This window comes from Nicotiana tabacum, chromosome 12 (assembly GCF_000715075.1).
Source record: "Nicotiana tabacum cultivar K326 chromosome 12, ASM71507v2, whole genome shotgun sequence".
Taxonomy (NCBI): Eukaryota; Viridiplantae; Streptophyta; class Magnoliopsida; order Solanales; family Solanaceae; genus Nicotiana; species Nicotiana tabacum.
In genome coordinates, this window is record NC_134091.1 from 29,831,101 (window position 1) to 29,853,361 (window position 22,261).

The 22,261-nt window shown below is 39.9% G+C and overlaps 1 protein-coding gene and 2 long non-coding RNA genes across 12 annotated transcripts in view; 2 read left to right on the forward strand and 1 right to left on the reverse strand.

Moving 5' to 3' along the window:
• LOC107825287 (MADS-box transcription factor 23-like) overlaps nucleotides 1-22,261 on the forward strand; it is a 40,042-nt gene that overhangs the window by 863 nt on the left and 16,918 nt on the right. The window lies entirely within an intron of this gene.
• Nucleotides 121-8,403, forward strand: LOC142166823 (uncharacterized). Its single transcript, XR_012697239.1, has 2 exons — nucleotides 121-7,898; nucleotides 7,977-8,403. It is a non-coding gene; the product is annotated as an uncharacterized LOC142166823 (long non-coding RNA).
• LOC107825289 (uncharacterized) overlaps nucleotides 9,227-22,261 on the reverse strand; it is a 56,547-nt gene continuing 43,512 nt past the window's right edge. For 2 of the 5 annotated variants that reach the window (XR_012697238.1, XR_001657033.2), the window contains one exon: nucleotides 9,227-11,078. This is a non-coding gene — a long non-coding RNA (uncharacterized LOC107825289). Of the gene's footprint in view, nucleotides 11,079-21,799; nucleotides 22,233-22,261 lie in introns of those variants that run through there. The other 3 variants (XR_012697237.1, XR_012697236.1, XR_001657034.2) reach the window with 2 other exon arrangements.

Below are 22,261 nucleotides of genomic sequence, written 5' to 3' on the forward strand. Positions count from 1 at the left end.
TTAAATATGATGCTTCCTTTTATTGCACGCTTTCTGTTTGTTATAATGTCGGTTAGTTTGTTTAATGACTTGTCTTGTAGGAGCTCAATATGTAGGAAAATGTGCGGATAGTGAGTGAAGAGCTAGCTTAAGCTAAGTGATTGTATAGAATGAGGCTATAGCTGGTTTAATTATGAGATTATGGCCACTGGCCGTTTAATGTGGATAATGGAAGTATTTATGTCAGTAGTGCTTGAGAGAGTATACCATTGCTACTTGAACCTTCCTTTTGATGTTTATTGGTTTACGATTGAGGAGCTTGGTTGAATCTCTAATGTTTGAGACTTGAATCCCCTTCAATTCCCAAATGTCGAACTTTGCACCTAAACCAAATAACTTCTAAAATCCTAATCTGAACTAGCGCAAAAATTGACAGCCTACGAAGTCTTTTTTAAAATATAATTGTCTCTAAGCCAATTGGTGAAACTTGGTGAAACTTCGATTAGCTGGACTTGTAAAATTGGTGAAACTTCGATTAAGTTTTAATACATTGAGCATAATTGTAGCCACGCCTACTAAATAGTAGGCTATAACTACAAGTATTCATGAAATAACTGACATGAACAAAGTCAAATTGACTCTCAAAAAGCGAAAAAGTTTCACATAAATTGGAGCGGAGTGAGTAACTGGATAATGCAAAATGTACATTCTTCGTGCTTGCATTTTGATGCACAGTTGAACTCCCATAGTTATAAACTATATCTACATGAATAACTATCCAAGGAATGCTGCATTGCACTTAACAGGATTAGCATTTTGTGAAAATTAAAGGTTGCCTTAAATTATTCAGTTAGACGTGATATACACTATAATACTCGAGTACATAATAGCATCAATATCAGTAGTACTTTTTCATTGATTAAAACTTGCATCTTTTTCCAAAGAAGAATCTTTACAAGTAGCAAGACCATCTATGCTTCAATTTTCGATATCTTAATTAATTTACCCGTTAATTACATACCTCTAATTGTGTTTCTTCGTGTTTGAAATATTAGGTAGATCTTGCTAATCTCCATCTTTATGTAAGAAAATCATCAAAAACTTAAAATAGGAAGAACTTTATTGAACTATATGCTTTATCCTTGGAAAAAAGTGCTATATTAGACCAAAATATCCATCGCTTCTTAGTTTTGGTTTTTTAAGTTAATAATTTCATTTTTTTAATGTCTGTCAAGCTATTAATTGGTTGTACTGATACATACATAAGCCATAAGGGTGTTTTTCTTGTGAATTTACTACTTCAACTTTCTACTCTCGTTGTGTGCATGTACTTTTGTGATCTTTTGATAGATGAATTAAGTATGTTGTTTTACATATATGGCTTCTACCACATATGCTAAAAACGAAAGCTGATAGGACTTGAGAATTTCGATGGTTGTAATATGATTTCAGATTAGATTGTGAGGGTAGAATTGGTCTTCTGAAATAATGGGCTTGATTTTTAAAATCATTTGCAAGTAAAAGTTCAAATAAGGGGTAGATGTCCTGCTTGTTTTGCTGAGATGCGGTCCATCAGACTCAGCACTTTCACATGCAAGGTGATCACTAAGATACTATCTAAAAGGCTTAACCCCATGCTGCCTAAGTTGGTATCTAAGAATTAGATTGGATTTGTTCAAGGCAGATCCATAACCATAACAGAAAATGTACTATTGGCACAAGAGGATAGATCAAGACATTTCACAACCGATCAAAGGTGGCAACATAGACCCATAACAGAAAATGTACTATTGACACAGGAGGATGGTTCAAGACATGTCAGAACCAAACAAAGGTGGCAACGTAGTTATTAAAGTGGAGATGGCCAAACCCTATGACAGCATCTCTTGGCTTTTCCTTACTTCTGTGTTAAGGAGATTTGGTTTTGCAGAGGGATATATTGACATGGTATAGAGAGCTATATCTGATGTCTGGTACTTATTTACCATTAATATAATGGATCCAAACAAGTGTTCTTCTCCGTCAATCAAGGATCTCCTTTCCCTTTCTCTATTCATAATGGGCTCTGAAGTTCTGTCCAAACTTCTCAACAAGCTGAACTAATCAGACAGATACACTTTTTTCTCCATGAACTGTAATGGCCCTAAGGCGAATCATTTAGCATATGCTAATGATATACTAGTTATTTTTAGTGGTGGAAATAGCAAGTCTATTAGGCTTGTTATAAAATAGGTGAGAAGATATGAAAGATCATCAGGCCAGACGGCAAACATGAACAAGAGCTTCTTCCCTCACAAATCCTAAAACCTCTAATTCCATGACCAACAGAATGAGGAACACAATCGGTTTAATGAATAAGGAATTTCCATTCATATATTTGGGGTGCCATGTGTATGTTTGAAGGAAAAAGTTGTCACACTTTGATGATATTGTTAATTAGCAAGATTATTGAGAGGTTAAATAGATGGCAAGGGAGGAAGTTCTCATATGGAGGCAGATATATTCTTATCAAACATGTGCCCCATGCCATTCCAATATATACATTAGTTGCTATAAACCCACAAAAGAGCTCCTTTACCCTAATGGAAAACTATTTTGCCAATTTTTTCTAGGAGGCATATTCAGAGAAATCTAAATATCGTTGGAGTTCTTGGAATAAGTTAAGTTCTAAATAAGAGGGTGGAATTGGCATTAGGAAAATGGAGGATATTGACGGCACTTTTTCCATAAAGAGATTGGAACTTTAGAATAGGCACTCTTTGGGAAGATTTCCTAAGAGCTAAGTATTGCACAAGGGTACAACCTGTGGCCAAGAAAAACTGCACAGGGCAGTCACATTCATAGAGGAAACTTATGGAGGTCAAACAAGAAGCAAATGTCAAGTATGGCATGTAAGGAAATGTAATAGTAGTTTTTGGTGGGATAATTGAACATGTGTGCTATGGCAGAATGTTGCCCATCATCAAATATGTTAATAGAACGATTATGGAGGGGAGGACATGGGATGTTTGGAAGCCCTACGAAGTTCTCCCTTACCACTTGGTGCAATACATATCAAAGATTGACATTGGGGACCCAAAACCTTCCTGACTATGCTATTTGGATCCCCCCATTGATGGTCATTATTCGAATAGTTTAGCATAGTTGAAGGTTAGAGTACTTGGTCAGAGAAATGACTTCATCAATAAGGTATGGCATAAACACATTCTATTTAAGATCTCTTTTCTTAATTAGAGACCATTACAACACATTATGCCTTTTGGTGAAATCATTTCAAATTTTGGTAATCAGGCGTCTAAGTGTAACTATTGTAAAGTTTTCAAGTGTGAAGCCATTCAACAAGTTTATTTTCAAAGTGAGGCTGCACATCATATATGAAAATATTATGGAGAATCATCGGTCATTCAACACCAGTTCTTGTCCATAAGAAGGATCTTGAAGACATGGTGGGGTAAAACAAACAACTAGCTAGGTCCACAAGCTGTTACTTCAGATTGTACCACCGTCATATGTTGGAAAATTTGGAAGTGCAGATATTCTTGTAAATATGGGAACAAAAATGTTTGTTTAGAACAAAATGGATTTCAGATTTTTTGATTCCTGAAAGCAACTTTGAAGATGCCCTTCCCTAGCTATGAGATGGATTTTAACTTGGAACAGAATCTGTGAGATAGTGAAAAGGTTGAGGCCAGTCTCAAGGTAGAAGCAAGTGCAATGGATCAAACCTTCCCTGGTTTTCATATACTAATGGAAAGGCTGGGATTAGTGGAGGTAGTGATAAATGAGTAGAGGGATTTGCTCTTGCTTCCTTAGTTCCTATCTAATGCTACAATAATTATACGACTGAGATTTCTGTAGTTAAGTTTGAATTATTATGGTGCATCCAACAATAATATAGGACATTATACTGGATTGGACTCACTCATTGTCTCTAATTACTTGAGAAAAGGGAACATATAATATCACGATGAAGGGTAGTGTGGAAGACAATATATTATAGGCCAAACTAATGTGGAGGTTCTTCATTGTTACATATGTGAGAATGCACGGGAGAAAACATCTATTATTAATATTTTATTAAGTCTTTTACAATAGCCTTATTTATTACTATACATAATACATATTCTACTCATATTCCATGTGGAACTAGAGTTATTTACATAACTATCTAACAACTCCACCCAAGCCGGTGCATACAAATCATATGTACCGAGCTTGTTATATATATATATATATATATATATAAAACTAATACGAGGACTAGTGAGGGATTTAGTAAAAATATCTGCAAGTTGATCATTCGACTTCACAAACTTTATAATCTCCTGAGAGTATCTTTTATTTGACGAAGTGACAATCAATTTCAATGTGTTTAGTTCTCTCATGGAATACCAGATTTGATGCAATATGAAGGACAAATTGATTATCACACATAAGTTCCATCTTGCTGATCTCACCAAATTTTAACCCCGTGAGCAAATGTTTGATCCAAACTACACATTGCCACAACCATTGTTCGATATTCTGCTTCTGCACTAGACTGAGCAACCACATTCTGTTTCTTGCTCTTCTAAGACATCAAATTACCTCCTACTAAAACACAATATCCAGACGTAGAACGTCTATTAGAAGGTGATCCTGCCCAGCCAACATTTGAGTATCCAATAATTTGCTCATGGCCTCAATCTTCAAACAATAATCCTTTGTCTGGAGCTGATTTCATATATCGAAGAATGCGGACAACTGCATCCCAATGACTATTACAGGAAGAATCCATAAATTGACTTACCACACTCACAGGAAAGGAAATGTCAGGTCTAGTCATTGTGAGATAATTTAATTTACCAACCAGCCACCTATATCTTGCAGGATCGCTAAGCGACTCCCCTGTCCTGGCAGAAGTTTAGAATTCGGATCCATAGGAGTGTCAACAGGTCTATAGCCTGTCATTCCTGTCTCCTCAAGAATGTCTTAGGCATACTTCCTTTGTGAGATCTTAATACCCGAGCTAGACTGAGCAACCTCAATACCAGAAAATACTTTAATCTACCCAGATCCTTTGTCTGAAAGTGCTGAAAGAGATGTTGCTTCAATTTAGTAATACCATCATGATCATTGTTGGTAATAACAATATCATCAACATAAACCATCAGATAAATATAGAGATTTGAAGCAGAATGCTGATAGAACACAAAGTGATCAGCTTAACTACGAGTCATGCCAAACTCCTGAATAATTGTATTGAACTTACCAAACCAAGCTCGAGGAGACTGCTTTAGACCATAGACGGACCGGTGCAACCGACATAGAAGGCCACTAGATTCCCCCTTAGCAACAAAACCAGGTGGTTGCTATATATAAACCTCATCCTCAAGATTACCGTAAATAAAAGCATTCTTAATGTACAACTGATAGAGAGGCCAATGGCGAACAACAACCATAAATAGAAAAAGACAGACTTGCGCTATTTTAGCCACATGAGAGAAAGTATCACTGTAATCGAGCATAAATATATGAGTATTTTCTTTTGCAACAAGACGAGCCTTAAGTCGATCAACCTGGCAATCTAGACCAACTTTGACTACATACACCCAACGACAACCAACAGTAGATTTACCCGAAGAAAAAGGAAAAAGTTTCCAAGTACCACTCGTATGTAAAGCACATATCTCATCAATCATAACATGTCGCCATCCTGGATGAGACAGTGTTTCACCTGTAGACTTAGGGATAGAGACAGAGAATAAAGATGATACAAACACATAATGGGTAATGATAGACGATGGAAAATTAAACCGACATAATGCGGATTATGATTAAGTGGGGACCGTATACCTTTTCGAAGTGCAATCGGTTGACTAGAAAAAGACGAAGTCCGCAGTAGGAACAAGGTCATGTGGACGACGTGAATCAGCTGAGCCTGATGTTGGACGTGGACGACCAAGACAAGTCAGGAGTGGTGGAGCTGTAGAAGGTTGAACTGGACTAGGTGATGGAACTGAAGTTATGTGTGGTGGAGCTGGAACTGGAGTTGTAGGTGGTGGAGCTGGAGCTGGAGCTGGAGCTGGAGCTGGAGCTGGAGCTGTAGAGTTCATGAATGGGAGATAGTGATTGAATCTCCACAAGATGGAACTGGTAGCACCTCGATCAGAAATATCTAAGTAATTACCTGGACCTGTGAAGTATGATTGAGTTTCAAAGAAGGTAACATTAGCAGACATAAAGTACGCTGGAGGTCAGGTGAATAGCATCGATATCCCTTTTGTGTTCTCGAGTAACCTAGAAATATGCACTTAAAAGCATGGGGAACTAACTTATCTTTTCTTGGAGTAAGGTTATGAAAAGAATACGTGCTCCCAAAGGCATAAGGTGGAAGAGAGAACAAAGGTGAGTAGGTAAATAAGACAAAAAATGAAACTTGATTCTGGATAGTTGAGGATGGCATACGATTAATAAGATAATAAGATGTAAGAACTGCATCCCCCCAAAAATGCAACAAAACATGAGATTGTATGAGTTGGGTACGAGCAGTTTCAATAAGATGTCGATTCTTTCTTTCAACTACCCCATTTTGTTGAGATGTGTATTGACAAGATGTTTGATGAATAATCCTATGAGAGTTCATAAATTGCTAAAATGGGAAAGATAAATACTCTAGGTCATTATCACTATGAAATGTGCAAATAGAAACCCCAAATTGATTTTGAATTTCAGCGTAGAAGGTCTAGAAAATAGAAAATAAATCAGATCGATTTTTCATAAAAAATATCCAAGTGCACCTAGAATAATCATCAACAAAACTAACAAAGTAGCGGAATCCAAAGGTAGAGCTGACCTGACTAGGACCCCAAACATATGAATGGACTAAATTCAAAGGTGACTCTGCTCGATTATCAGGACGCCGAGGGAAATGGGAACGAGTATGCTTACCGAGCTGACATGACTCACATTTTAGAGTGGACAAGTGAGATAAACCATATACCATTTGAAGCTTTGACATACTGCATGTCCCAGCCGTTTATATAATAAATTTGGTGAATTCGTAACGGGAGGAGTTGTTGAAGGAAGATAAGATGTGAATCCATGTGATTTTGCAAGGATAAGATAATAAAGTCCATTTGATTCATGTCTGGTACCAATGATCCGCCTCGTACTGCGTTTCTGTATAAAAACAATGTCATCAAGAAATAAAACAGAGCTTTTAAGCGATTTGGCTAAGCAACTAACGACTATAAGATTAAAAAGACTATCGAGAACATAAAGAACTAAATCTAAAGGTAAGGAAGAAAATGGACTTGCTTGACCTATTCCAGTTGCCATGGTTTGAGACCCGTTGGCCATTGTGACCGTTGGAAGAGATTGAGAGCATGAAATAGTAGTGAAAAAAGATTTGTTACTAGAAATATGATCAAATGCACCTGAATCAATGACCCAAGACTCGGAGGTTGAAGATTGGGAGACACAAGTCACGCTACTATCTGTTTGAACAGCGGAAGCTATTCCTGAAGATGTATGTTTACATGCTTTGTACTGAAGGAACTCAATATAATCCGATAAAGAAACTATCTGGATTGGATTCAATGCATTGGATCCGACGAATTGTGAGTCAAAGGTTTTTGATACGAATGCCATTATAATATTTACGCTGGAAAAGGCAAAATTATTTTTGGGAATTACTGTTCACGTCGGAAAATCATTGTTCACGTCGGAAAAATATAAAAGTGGTCGAAATTTAATTTAAATTGGATGGGTAGGCTCGAAATTGCAAGAAGAATAGATTGTCCTGAAGAAGTTTTGCCAAAATCTTGCCGAAAATAGCCTCACGCGTCGGCGCATAGATGTCAGAGCTTTGCTAGAGAAATTCTTCCGGCGGCGCTTGAGGGCGCGTGATTACTTTTCTGCCGGAGAACTTTTTAAGGGTTGGTCGCCGAACTCTGATCTACTTCTTGGTGGTGTTGGTTTTTGCACAATACTGACGAATACTATTGTTCTTGCAGATTACCTATTTTTACCGGAAAATGGCTTCCGGTCGACTGATTTCTCTTCCCGAAGTCACTGAAATTTATGCATAGCAATAGATTTCTCACGGTTGCTTTGATATCATGTGAGAATGTACAGGAGAAAATAACTTTATTGATATTCTATTAAATCTTTTACATTAGCCCTATTTATAACTATACACAATGTATATTCTACTTCTATTTCATGTGGGACTAGGATTATCTATATAACTATTTACATGGAAGCTAATCAAGTAGCTTATGGTTGGCTAAGTATGCAACAAGTTTGGTACAATTCCAACTACAATCTACCAGCAACCTTTGAGGGGCCTTATCAGATGGATAGATTGCAGTTGCCAAGTTAACATTTACCTTTAGATATGGCAACTGAAAAACTTTTTTTGCAAGTTGATTAATTGTAATATAGCATGATTATGGGGTTACTAGGTAAGTGTATATTGTAATTCTAGTTTTTTTCACAAGAGAAATAGAAGAAAAGTGATACGAATGGTGTGATCTACATAGCAACTTGTAAGAGCTATTATCACTTCTAGCCATCCGGAAAAAACTAATGACAATCGGTAGCCACAAATTATAATATATATTTTATAGCCCAAAACTAATTATAGCGGCTAGCCACTGAAATTGACAAATCCAACTATCACGGAAACACAATGGGAGATGACTTTTAATTTATTCAAAGGGAATCGTTCATTATTTTATTTTTTTTGACTTTTGTGCTATTTAGATATTAATATTTTATACATACTTGTGAAGAATATAAAAATAAAACTTTTGTCATAAATGTTACTTTTTGCCTTTTCCTCTATGAGTTCAATATGTGCCCATACTGTAAGTGAGATAAATAATTAAAATTTTAAAAAGCAAAATACTCCAAAAATGGAAGTTACGTGTATTTTGAGGGAAGGATTCAAATTTAGTATTATTTCAATTTATTTATATTTATATTAGGTTGGGTCATTTCTATTTTAATTTGGTTATTATTTGTTAGACTGAAAAATAAAAAATGCTATCGACAAGTTATATTTTTCGGTCATTATGGTTTTTTTGTGAGTTAACTAGCATTTTTTATGATTTTTATGTGAGAAAACATAGTTGTATGACTTTGATTAAAAATAAATCATAATTATATGACCATTTGTGAAATTTATCCTTCACTATCACGAGCATGCCCTCTTTCCAAATATATATAAGCATTTCTTTGCATGGCGAAAATCCTTTATGTAAAAAAAAAAAAAAGAGAACTGTCAATCGCTAAAATGCAAGTGTGGCGTTTAGTGTCATTTTCTTTCAAGAAATACCCTAAATAGAGGAGTCGAGTATGAAAATAACATTCGTTAAATTAGTTGTACTCTGTGGTGGAGCAACGTGTGCAAAATATGGTTGCATCATTAATTTGAAAAATACAGTCTTTATTATACAAAATATATACAAAATAGATTGTGATTATACAAAAAATATACTAAATAGACTGTCACTATATAATTTATATACAATAGACTGTCACTATATAAAATAGATTGTCAATTTATATACAATAGACTGTCACTATACAAAATATATACAAAATAGACCGTCGCTATACGAAAAATATACTAAATAGACTGTCACTATATAATTTATATACAATAGACTGTCACTGTACAATTTATATGCAATAGACTGTCACTATACAAAAAATATACTAAATAGACTGCCACTATATAAAATATATACAAAATAGACTATCGTTATACAAAAATATACAAAATAAACATTTCGGGCTAATAGATATAATATGTTTGGGCCGGAGAGACGTTTCAGATCAATGAAAAAAAACATGGGCTATTAAAATTTTGTGAGGCTACCGACATTTTCTCAACTTGTAAGGGATTAGGCCTAGTCCCAGCTCATGTAATTTTTGGTGCTATAATATTTCCACCAGAATTACTGGGTGTTAAATCAAAAAATAAAAAAGAGGCGGGGGGAGGGAGAGAGAGGGGTCCTAAACCTGTAGGCGATGGGGGTTGTTTGACCAACCATGTCATGTTATGATCATCGTATGCTTTGCTAAAATTGTCAATATAATTTTCATGGCATAAAGAGAAATAAGCGAAGATTCCTTTTTTTACTTTGACTTGGACTTTCCTGTTCTAGTTGTTGCTTTTTCTTTCCGTAACTTCGAAGTAGCTGCTTCACTTCAACCACTCAAACTTTTCGATATTAGTATTATTTATTTCTCATCCAAGTAATAGCGTCTTCTTCTAGAAATCTATCTATTTTTAGCATGATTTTGCATGTGGATATAATTTGTCGTGAGATTGTTAAACTTCTTACTAGGACCAGCAAACCCTCGCACATCAAAATGGAGGCATGATAGTATTGTACTCTACTGCTCATGTTGTATGTTGAAATTCTTATACACTATAATCCATAATGTGTGTATTCACACCAATATACCTATTAAAAAAATCAACTCTTCTCAGAATCATCAATTTAACTTAACAATGCCAAATACCTGTCTTCTGCAACAAAATTCCTATGCTCACAGCGGTCAGCAAGTCAGAGCCAGCATATAGAATAGTGATTGACGAGCATTCAAGTTAATCGTAAGTTTAAGCGGATGCTCTCATTGTTTACAGGAGCGCATTCTTGACTTAAATAGGCAGCCGATCATATTTAGGGAGGCGGAACGACTCGAGTGGCTTACCTATGCTCTTTCTTGTGTATTTCTGTCTTAATTCTTCTTCTTTCCTTTTTACTTCTCCTTTGTGTTTTTCCCTCCTGGGGTCAATATTTTACCAGCTGCAACGTAAATTAGATAAAACTCCTAATTGAAGAATAAATACATTTTCCTACATGAAGTTAAATAAACTAAAATACATATATTTAACTTTATAACAAATATAAGATAAAACAATAAAACAGCTAAACAATATATTCTAAATGAAAAATGAAAAGAATAAATACACAATATAACAAAATTAAATTTGCTAATAGTGGCTGATTTTATCAACCCTTTGTTAGTTGATCCGCCAACTTGTTTTGTTCCTTGTAGTTTGCATTCATCAAAGGTTCTCCCCAGCTTGTCTAGCTTACCTGCAATCATAAATAATGTTAGAATAATGTAGAAGTTTGTGTCATGGATAAAGTTAGTTTATGCCAATTTCCAAGGGCATGAAGGGCGATACTGCCTACTGATAATAGGGCAACGAAAACATTTTGTGCATTCCACTAGAATCTTATCTAACAGTTGTCAAGTTATAACAAGATTATCTTTGTTCAAGGGAAGGTCATATTTTGAGCTAAAACAAAATGTACTTCAGAACAATAAGTTTAATTTAGTTTGATGAATTTTGTCCAAGGAGCGTGAGATATGTCATGGGCGAGCCATGCCCCATGACCCTTTGGACGCGTCCCATGGCGTCCTACCAAGCCGCCCAACGCCTAGCACCATGGACCCCGTGGCCTTGGCTGCGCCAAGTGACAAGCGTGCATGTGCCTCTGTCGCCCCACCGATAGCCCTCGCCAGCGCCCAGCCGCAGGCAGATGCCAACAGCGCCGCGCGCAGACAATGCCGCGCGCACAGACCGTGATATCAAAGACAAGGTTGCTGACAATGGACCTGTTTCTACCTTGCAGAAAACTAAGTCCTTTTCATTGTAAATATAAAATACTTTTATTTCATGTACTTCCATTATGTTCCTCTAGCTTAGTTAGGCCAAGTCATGTAACTTGGGTTTATTTAATCATTATTAGGGTGGATCAAGCAATCAAACTTTCTAGATGGCAAGCAATTCTCTGTACTGGTGTCTCTCCCCTTGACACCGTGTTGCTTTTCTGTAATAGTTTTCATTAATGCAATCAAGCTTTCTTTTATTCTCAATTCTCTTTTCTGTTCTCTCAATTGCTCTTGACATTGGTTTTCCCGTACGGCACTGACAATCTAGTCTAGCGTATGGAGGGGACCTCAGTTGGCGGATAGTAACTACAGGGACATCGGTTGCTTCGCCTTACGTCGCCCTTCCAAGGAATCTCAGGAAGGCGCCGCGTAATAGTTGGTATAAGAACTTAGGCTCGACATTGGACGAGGGAACACATTGCTATTACCACCATTTCTGACCATGGTGAATCATGGGACCGCATTGCAGACGGTTGACGTATTACGATCCATCGTGGATACGGTGCCTGAACTAAGAACCAACCTAATGCAAATGTTGGACGACCTGGATCGCAGAATGCTCCAGGCCGAAGTTGACATAGAAAACATTAGTCGCGACTCTGAGGGAGACTGGCAAACGGCAGCCACAGAGGCAGCCAAAACTTTTGGTAAATTTGAGGGCCTCCAATAGGAGCGTGCCGAGGATTTAACCTACAGGGCATAAAGGTGACTGCCATGCAACAAACTATAGACAACTTGACAGGCCAGTTCAATGTTGCCAATGCTGCGCTACAAGGCCTGCTTGGAGGAGGCGAAAATCAAATTGGGGATGCTGTGAACCTCGCCCCCGTGGCACAAAAACTGAAAATTCATGAGCCAAAGCCATACAATGTAGCTCTGAATGCCAAAGAAGTGGAAAACTTCATCTTCGACATCGAACAATACTTCGATGCCGTTGGGGACCTAGAAGAAGCGAAGAATGTAGCAACTACTGCCATGTATCTTCAGGGTGATGCTAAACTCTGGTGGCGGGTGAAGTACGAAGCCATCAAGGCCGGTGAAGATACTCTCGAGACATGGGCAGAACTGAAGGCAGCCATACGCCTACAGTTCTTCCCCGAAAATGTTGAGTACAATGCAATGAGAAAGCTACGGGAGCTCTGCCAGACCAAATCAGTGCGGGATTACGTGCGAGAATTCTCCGCGCTCATGCTGAACATACGAGACATGGGGGACAAAGACAAACTCTTCACATTCCAAGAAGGGTTGAAACCTTATGCCTATATGGAGCTGCAAAGACAGGGTAGACACTTTACCTAAGGCAATACAAGCAGCGGAGTGCCTTGACGACTATCAAGTGGAAGCTCGGAAGGATAGGCCTCAACAGCCTGCCCGAGGGGGATATAAAGGGGGCCAACCTAACACTAGTGGCCCTAACAGAAGTGGAGGAGATCGGAGTGCAACTAAATCTAAGGCTCCCTCCTTAGGCAATACTTGTGTTGCATCTAACAACGACGATCGGGGGAGAAAACCCCCTTTAGGATGCCATCATCGCGGCGGGCCACATTGGAATAATGAATGCCCGCATGCACAGATGAACGCCCATCAAGCTTTTGATGATGGGACAAATGACGACGCAGATGATGTCGACCAGACCGAACCCGTAGGTGCCTTCAATGCAATAGTTGGCTTTATTTCTAAAGCCTTAGCGGGAACCAGTGTTGGTATCCGTAAGGACCCATGCCCAATCACCAAGAAAGGGAAAAAGAAGGCGGATGAGAAGACTCCTCATGTTCGTCGAGATGAAGGTGAATGGCAAGCCCATTCGAACGATGATAGACACGGGTGCTACCCACAACTACTTAGCCTCTACTCAGGTAGAGCGCCTTGGTCTAGTTGTAGGAAAGGGCAGAGGTCGTGTCAAGGCTATCAACTCACCGCCTCAGCCAGTGGGTAGAATAGCCAAAGAAGTACCAGTGAAGCTAGGCCCTTATGAAGGAAAATTCAACTTGCGCGTGGTGATCATAGATGACTTCGAGTTGATAGTTGGGTTGGAATTCCTGAGATAAACCAACACCATGCCCGTACCGTATGCCGACATGCTACTGATGATGGGAGCACACGGGGCCAAGCCCTGCATTATCCCGTGTATGCCCATAAAGATGGCAGCTGAGAACATCTCGACCTTACAGTTGAAGAAGGGGGGTCAAAAGACATGAAACTACGTACCTAACAACCTATGTATTGAAGATATAGAACGCTCCTCGGGTCCCATTCCTGCACCCGTGAAGGAGCTGCTACTAGAGTTTTAAGACGTCATGCCACAGGACATGCCAAGGGACTCCCGCCCTAAGCGCACTATGGACCATGAAATTGAGTTGGTGTCGGGTGCGAAGCCACCCGCCCGGGCGCCTTACAGAATGTCACAACCCGAACTCACCGAGCTTCGGAGACAATTGACGAAAATGCTAGACACATGGATCATCGTGCCCTCCAAATCCCCGTACGGATCCACTGTGTTATTCCAAAAGAAACATGATGGCAACCTACGACTCTATATGGATTATCAGGCTCTAAACAAAATCACTGTGAAGAACAAGTATCCTATTTCGCTAATGGCAGACTTGTTCGATAGACTGGGTGGTGCGACGATGTTCACCAAAATAGACCTGAAGACAGGTTATTGGCAAGTTCGGATTGCGGAGGGTAATGAACACAAGACGACCTGTGTGACCAGATATGGAAGTCTTCTGTGAGTACATTGACGAATTCGTGGTGGTCTACTTGGATGACATTATGGTATATAGCCAAACACTGGAAGAACACCTGGAGCACTTGCGGAAGGTGCTAGGCTGATTGCGGGAGCACGAATTATATGCAAAGCTATCCAAATGCTCCTTTGCTCAAAAACAAATTGAATTCCTCGAACATGTCATCGAGGAAGGGTGAATCAAAATGGACAAGCAGAAGATTCAGGCTATCACAGATTGGCCGCCGCCTAAGGATATCCATACCTTGAGGGCGTTCCTTGGCCTATGCAACTTCTATCGGCGATTCATGAAAAATTACTCCCTCATCGCGGTGCCATTGACAGAACTCCTAAAAAAGGCTACGCCTTGGGATTGGGGACCCAGGCGAGCGGAGGCCTTCAACGCATTGAAAACGGCTATGTCTAGTAGCCCCGTCTTGGCCTTCCTTGATTTGGCCAAGTCGTTCGAGGTACAAACGGATGCCTCAGACTATGCCCTTGGCGGGGTCTTGCTACAAGAAGGGCATCTAGTAGCGTACGAGAGCCGGAAGCTGAAGGATGCAGAGCGGCGCTATGCCTCCCACGAAAAAGAATTATTGGCTATCGTCCATTGCTTACGCCTTTGGAGGCACTATCTGCTGGGAACCCCGTTCGTGGTCAAGACAGACAACACAACGGTTAGCCATTTTATGACCCAACCAAAGTTGAATGGCCGCCAGGCCCGGTGGCAGGAACTCTTAGCAGAATTTCACTTCAACTTGGAGTACCGAAGTGGGAAGACTAACCAGCTTGCTGATGCGCTCAGTCGGAGGGCTGACTTAGCATCGGTGTGCCTACTTGCTACCCTAAGGGGGAGCGAAGTAGCCACCACTATAAAAGACCAGATACATTGTTAGTTTACAGATATGCATAGTGTAGTCTTGTCCCACATTGTAATAGGATGTATATAGCTATAAATAGGGACCTCTTGTATTGTATTTATCATCCAATATTAATAACATATTTTCTCCCGTGCCTTCTCACATGGTATCAGAGCATTAGTTTGAAAAGATCGTTGTGCGTCATTCCGGCGTTAACCAGGAAGAAGGTACTTAGTCATCGTATAATTTTTCCGGTGACCTAAGGCTTGTCTAAGTGAAAGTCATTTTCTGTCGGTGTTGTGCTAAAACCAACACCACCACGAGGTAGATCACCCTCCGACGACCAACCCTTGAAATTTTATCCGGCAGAAAAGCCGCCACGCGCCGGCAATAACTTTTTCGGCGAGGGTTCCGGCCTTTTTTTTGCGAAGCTAGATTTTGGGTTGAATTAGGCCCGAAGTCCATTTATCGTGGTATCAGAACTTTTTCGCGAAGCTAGCTTTTCAGGACAGCTTGCTCGCAAAGGAATTCCGAGTCTATCCATCCTGGTAACGACAAATTCCGACTTTGGAATTTTCCGGCGAGCTACAGTATTTCCGGCGTGAACAGTGTTTTTCAAGCTAGAACAATGTTCTCTTTTCCTGCTGTAAACAGTGATTTTCAAGCTATTTCTTCAGTTTTCAAGCTATTTCCCATGTTGTAGCGACATGGGAACCGATACTTTGAATAGTCGGATGGTATTTTTAGCAAATTATATTGAGTTCATTCAGTATAAAACATGTAAGCAGACTTGACTTGTTTCTCCTAATCTTCATCCTCTGAGTCTTGGGTCATTGATTCAGATGCATCAGATCATATTTCTGGTAACAAATCTCTTTTCACTACTATTTTGTATTCTCAATCTCTTTCAAAAGTCACAATGGCCAATGGGTCTCAAACCATGGCAACTGCAATAGATCAAGCAAGCTCACTTCCTTCCTTACCTTTAGATTCAGTCCTTTATGTTCCCAATAGTCCTTTTAATCTCATAGCTGTTAGTCGCTTAGTCAAATCACTTAAATGCGCTGTTTTATTTCTTGATGACCATATTTTTATACAGGAACGCAGTACGGGGCGGATCATTGGTACCAGGTGTGAATCAAACGGACTTTAGTACCTTATCCTTACTAAATCACATGGACTCACATCTTGTCTTCCTTCTACAACTTGTCCTGTTACTGATTCACCAGATTTATTACATAAACGGTTGGAACATCCCAGTTTGTCAAAACTTTAGAAAATGGTATCTGGTTTATCTCACTTGTCAGCTCTAGAGTGTGAGTCATGTCAGCTCGGTAAGCATACCCGCTCCCATTTCCCTCGGCGTCTTGATAATCGAGCAGTCACCTTTTACTTTAGTCCATTCAGATGTTTGGGGTCCTAGTCGGGTCAGTTCCACCTTGGGATTCCGCTACTTTGTCAGTTTCATTGATGATTATTCCAGGTGCACTTGGATATTTTTGGTAAAAAAACGATCTGAACTATTTTCTATTTTCCAAACCTTCCACGCTGAAATTCAAAATCAATTTGGGTTTCTATTCGCACATTTCGTAGTGATAATGCCCGAGAGTATTTGTCTTCCCCATTTCAGCAGTTTATGAAATCTCATGAGATTATTCATCAAACATCTTGTCCGTACACATCTCAACAAAATGGAGTAGCTGAAAGAAAGAATAGACATCTTATTGAAACTGCTCGTACCCTACTCATACAATCTCATGCTCCGTTGCGTTTTTGGGGGATGCAGTTCTTACATCTTGCTATCTTATTAATCGTATGCCATCTTCAGCTATCCAGAACCAAGTTCCATTCTCTGTCTTGTTTTCCCACTTACCTTTGTTCTCTCTTCTACCCCGTATCTTTGGAAGCACTTGTTTTGTCCATAACCTTACTCCAGGAACAGATAAGTTAGCTCCTCGTGCTCTTAAGTGCGTATTTCTAGGTTTCTCGAGAACACAAAAGGGGTATCGATGCTACTCTCCTGACCTCCAGCGGTACCTTATGTCCGCTGATGTTACCTTCTTTGAAACCCAATCATACTTCACAGGTTCAGGTCATCACTTAGATATTTCTGAGGTACTACCAGTTTCATCTTTTGGAGATTCAGTCACTCCAGCTCCACCACCTACAACTCCAGTTGTAGCTCCACCACCTATAGCTCCAGTTCCACCACCTACAGCTCCGGTTGTAGCTCCACCACCTATAGCTCCAGTTCCTCCGCATAATCAAGTTCAACCTTCTGCAGCTCCACCACTCTTGACTTATCATCGTCGTCCACATCCAGCATCAGAACCAAGTGATTCATGCCCCGCATCAGATTCTCCACCTACTGCGGATTTGTCTCTTCTTTGTCAACCAATTGCACTCTGCAAAGGTGTACGATCCACACTTAATCCTAATCCCCACTATGTCGGTTTAAGTTATCATCGTTTGTCGTCACCTCATTATGCTTATCTTCTTTGTCCACTGTTTCTATCTCTAAGTCTACAGGTAAGGCACTATCTCATCCAGGATGGTGATATGCTATGATTGACGAGATGTCTGCTTTACATGCTTGGGAGCTTGTTCCTCTTCCTGCAGGTAAGTCTACTGTTGGTCGGTTTATGCAGTCAAAGTCGGTCCGGATTGCCAGGTTGATTTTTGGGCTTGATTATAGTGATACTTTCTCTCCCGTGGCTAAAGTAGCATCTGTTCGTCTCTTTTTGTCCATGGCAGTTGTACGTCATTGGCCTCTTTATCAGTTAGGCATTAAGAATGCTTTTCTCCACGGTGATCTTGAAGAAGAAGTTTATATGGAGCAACCACCTGGTTTTGTCCCCTCGAGCTTGGTTTGGTAAGTTCAACACAATTATTCAGGAGTTCGACATGACTCGTAGTGAGGCTGATCACTCTGTGTTGTATCGACATTCTGCTCCTAATCTGTGTATTTATCTAGTGGTTTATGTTGATGATATTGTTATTACTGGTAATGATCAGGATGGTATTACTAATCTGAAGCAACATCTCTTTTAGTACTTCCAGACTAAGGATTTGGGTAGATTGAAGTATTTTCTAGGTATTGAGGTCGCTCAGTCTAGCTCAGGTATTGTTATTTCACAGCGGAAGTATGCCTTAGACATTCTTGAGGAGACTAGAATGATGAGTTGCAGACCTATTGACTCTCCTATGAATCCGAATGCTAAGCTTCTGCCTGGACAGGGGTAGCCTCTTAGAGACCCTACGAGATATAGGAGGTTGGTTGGCAAATTGAATTACCTCACAGTGACTAGACCTGACATTTTTTTTCCGGTAAGTGTTGTAAGTCAGTTTATGGATTCTCCCTGTGATAGTCACTGGGATGCAGCTGTTCGCATTCTTCGGTATATAAAGTCAGCTCCAGGCAAATGATTACTATTCGAGGATCGAGGCCACGAGCAGATTGTTGGGTACACAGATGCTGATTGGGTAGGATCACCTTTTGATAGACGTTCTACGTTTGGATATTATGTTCTAGTAGGAGGTAATTTGGTCTCGTGGAAGAGCAAGAAACAAAATGTAGTTGCTTGCTCTAGCGCTGAAGCCGAATATCGAGCCATGGCTGTGGCGACGTGTGAGTTAGTTTGGGTAAAGCAGTTGCTCAAATAGTTAAAGTTCGGAGAAATCAGCAAGATAGAACTAGTGTGTGATAACCAAGCTGCTCTTCATATTGCGTCAAATTCGGTGTTCCATAAGAGGACTAAACACATTGAGATCGACTGTCACTTTGTTAGAGAAAAAATACTTTCAGGAGATATTGTTACAAAGTTTATAAAGTCGAATGATCAACTAGCAGATATTTTCACTAAATTTCTTACTGGTTCTCGTATTAGTTACATGTGTAACAAGCTCGGTACATATGATGTGTATCCACCGGCTTGAGGGGGAGTGTTAGTTTACAAATATATATAGTGTAGTCTTGTCCCACATGAGAAGAGGAGTAATATCTCCTTGTAGTGTATAGCTATAAATAGAGACCTTTTGTATTGTATTTATCATCCAATATTAATAACATATTTTCTCCCGTGCCTTCTCACATACATGATCTACTCATAAAGGATCCTACTGCACAGTATTTGGTTGATCTTGTAGGACAGGGCAAGACTCGCCAGTTCCTGAAAGTGAAAGGGAACCAATTTTATGTTCCTAAAGGAGGAGATCTGCGAAGAACTCTTCTAATGGTGAAGAACGCACCATGGCATTACTTCGCCGCACATATTATTGGCCTCAAATGGCTGATGACGTCGCTCAGTATGTGAAGACTTGTCTAGTATACCAGAAGGACAAGTCGGACCGATTGACACAAGCGAGACTCTTGGAATCACTACCTGTCCCAAAGAGACCTTGGGAAAGCGTTTATCTGGATTTTCATCACCCGGCTGCCAAAGGTTGGAGATCTCACAACTATCTTGGTGTTGGTGGATCGGTTTTCCAAGTATGCTATATTTATAGCAGCCCTACAATATATATCAGCAGAACATACAGCTCGACTCTTCATCTCTCATGTCGTCAAATATTGGGGCCTGACTAAAGACATCGTTAGTGATAGCGACTCACGCTTCACTAGCAAATTTTGGACCCAACTCTTTAAGTTCCTCGGATCAAAATTGAGTCACAACTCAAGTTTTCATTCGCAATCTGATGACCAGACGGAGCGGTTCAATGGCATGCTGGAGGAATACCTCCGCCACTTTGTAACCGGATCGCAGAAGAACTAGGTGAAGCTTCTGGATGCTGCTCAACTGTGTTTCAATTCACAAAAAAACTCTAGTACAAAAAAAGCGCTTTTGAAATTGTTACCGGACAACAACCGCTACTCCCACACCGTGAATGCACCAAACATGTCAAAATTTCCTCGAGCTGCTAGCTTTTCAAAAGAATGGAAGCGAAATTTGGAGATAGTGCAGAGCTATCTTGTCAAAACCCAAAAGCGGAAGAAGAGGCATGCTAATCAAAATCGTCGCTTTGTTTTGAATACCAAGTAGGAGACAAAATGATGGTCAAAATCCCAAAGCGGTACTTGTTTGCATGGGTCCATGACCCTCGCTTATTGCAAAAATACATTAGACCCTTGTCCATTGAAAGGCGCATTGGAAACCCCAGCTTGGTGGAAAATCCATCCCGGTTTTCATGTCAGTCTTCTGAAACCTTTTCGGGAAGACATGGAGGACCCTTCACGGAGCCAACTCACAATACCCAGTATTCGAGGCCCCAATTCAATCGGGAAAAAGGCGTGCTGAAGCTATTCTTAATGATCAAGTGATTCACGCCTAAAGGAAAGATCACCAAGAATTCTTGGTAAAATAGCAGGGTTGTGATGCGGAGGAGAATGTCATGGGCGGCTTTCCAGCCATGCCCCATTGGACGCGCCCCATGGCATCCTAGCAAGCCTCCCAACACCTAGCGCCATGGACGACCCTGTGGTCTTGGCTTCGCCAAGTGACTAGCGCGCATGTGCCTCTGTCGCCCCACCAATAGCCCTCGGGAGCGCCCAGCCGCAGGCCGATGCCAACGGCGCCGCGCGCGTAGACCGTGATGTCAAAGACAAGGTTGCTGACAACGGACCTGTTTCTACCTTGCAGAAAACTAAGTCCTTTTCATTGTAAATATAAAATACTTTTATTTCATGTACTTCCATTATGTTCCTCTAGCTTAGTTAGGCCAAGTCATGTAACTTGGGTTTATTTATTTTAAGCATTATTAGGGAGGATCAAGCAATCAAACTTTCTTAGCAAGCAAGCAATTCTCTTTACTGGTGTCTCTCCCCCTCGATACCGTCCTCGACACCGTGTTGCTTTTCTGTAATAGCTTTCACTAATGCAATCAAACTTTTTTTCATTCTCAATTCTCATTTTTTTTCTCTCAATTGCTCTTGACATTGGTTTTCTCGTACGGTACTGACAATCTAGTCTAGCATACGGAGGGGAACTCAGTTGGCGGATAGTAACTACACGGACATCGATTGCTTAGCCTTACATTATCCTTACAAGGAATCTCAGGAAAGCGTCGCGTAACAGATAGGAAGCAGGGAAACAATTAAGAATGATGGGTAAATATCAATTACCTTGCTCAACTTTGTTTGATATTCAAAATTGGTCTGATTTCAACAGGAGAAAGTGTTTCTCTCCCTTTCAACTTTGGTGATTGATTGAAGACTATGTAATTTGGGAAGACTAGATCAATGTAGTTCAATCGCAGGAAGTTGGGAAAGTTGAGGAATATGTGAATATGTAAAACTAGAGCTAACAAGGGAAGCAAGAGGGCACTTCAATATGGATAGGATCCAATTCCCTTTATTTCGAATTAGAAAGAAAAATCTCTGTTTGGAAAACTTTCAAGACTTTATAAGTTTGACATGCCTTGAATTATTTATATACTTGTATAGGAAAGGAAGTTCTTCAGTATAGATATATATATGGGAGAGCCTCGTTAGAATAGTGATTTTTGTGAACTTGCATAGAGTATCTTACATTGAATTTGCTATGGCGCAAAAACATCTTTAACCACCAAAATTATTATAAGAACGTGACTGGAACACTATCTGAATAGCAGTCACACCATGTAGCTCAACTTATGATCATGATAGATTCCTTATTTAATCATATAACAGTGGGAGACGAGTCTGAATATAATGCACAAGAAAATATAGGAGGAACATTGAAAAGTGGAAACCAGCAGAAATACAGACGATGTTAGAACTCTGCTACAAGGGTGACAAAGGCATGTTTTACGAAGTCTGATACCTCAATGCATGATACTATTTTCTGGTGCTGCTTTCTGACAATAGAACTAGTTACACTGTTGAGTTGTCCCACATCGGAGGGATTTGAGGTCCTTGGTCTCCTTATATGGTCTTAGGCAATCCTCACCTCATAAGCTAGCTGTTGGGGTTGAGTTAGGCCCAAGGTCCATTTATCATACACCAGCAACTACATGAATGAAAAACTCTAGATGACGA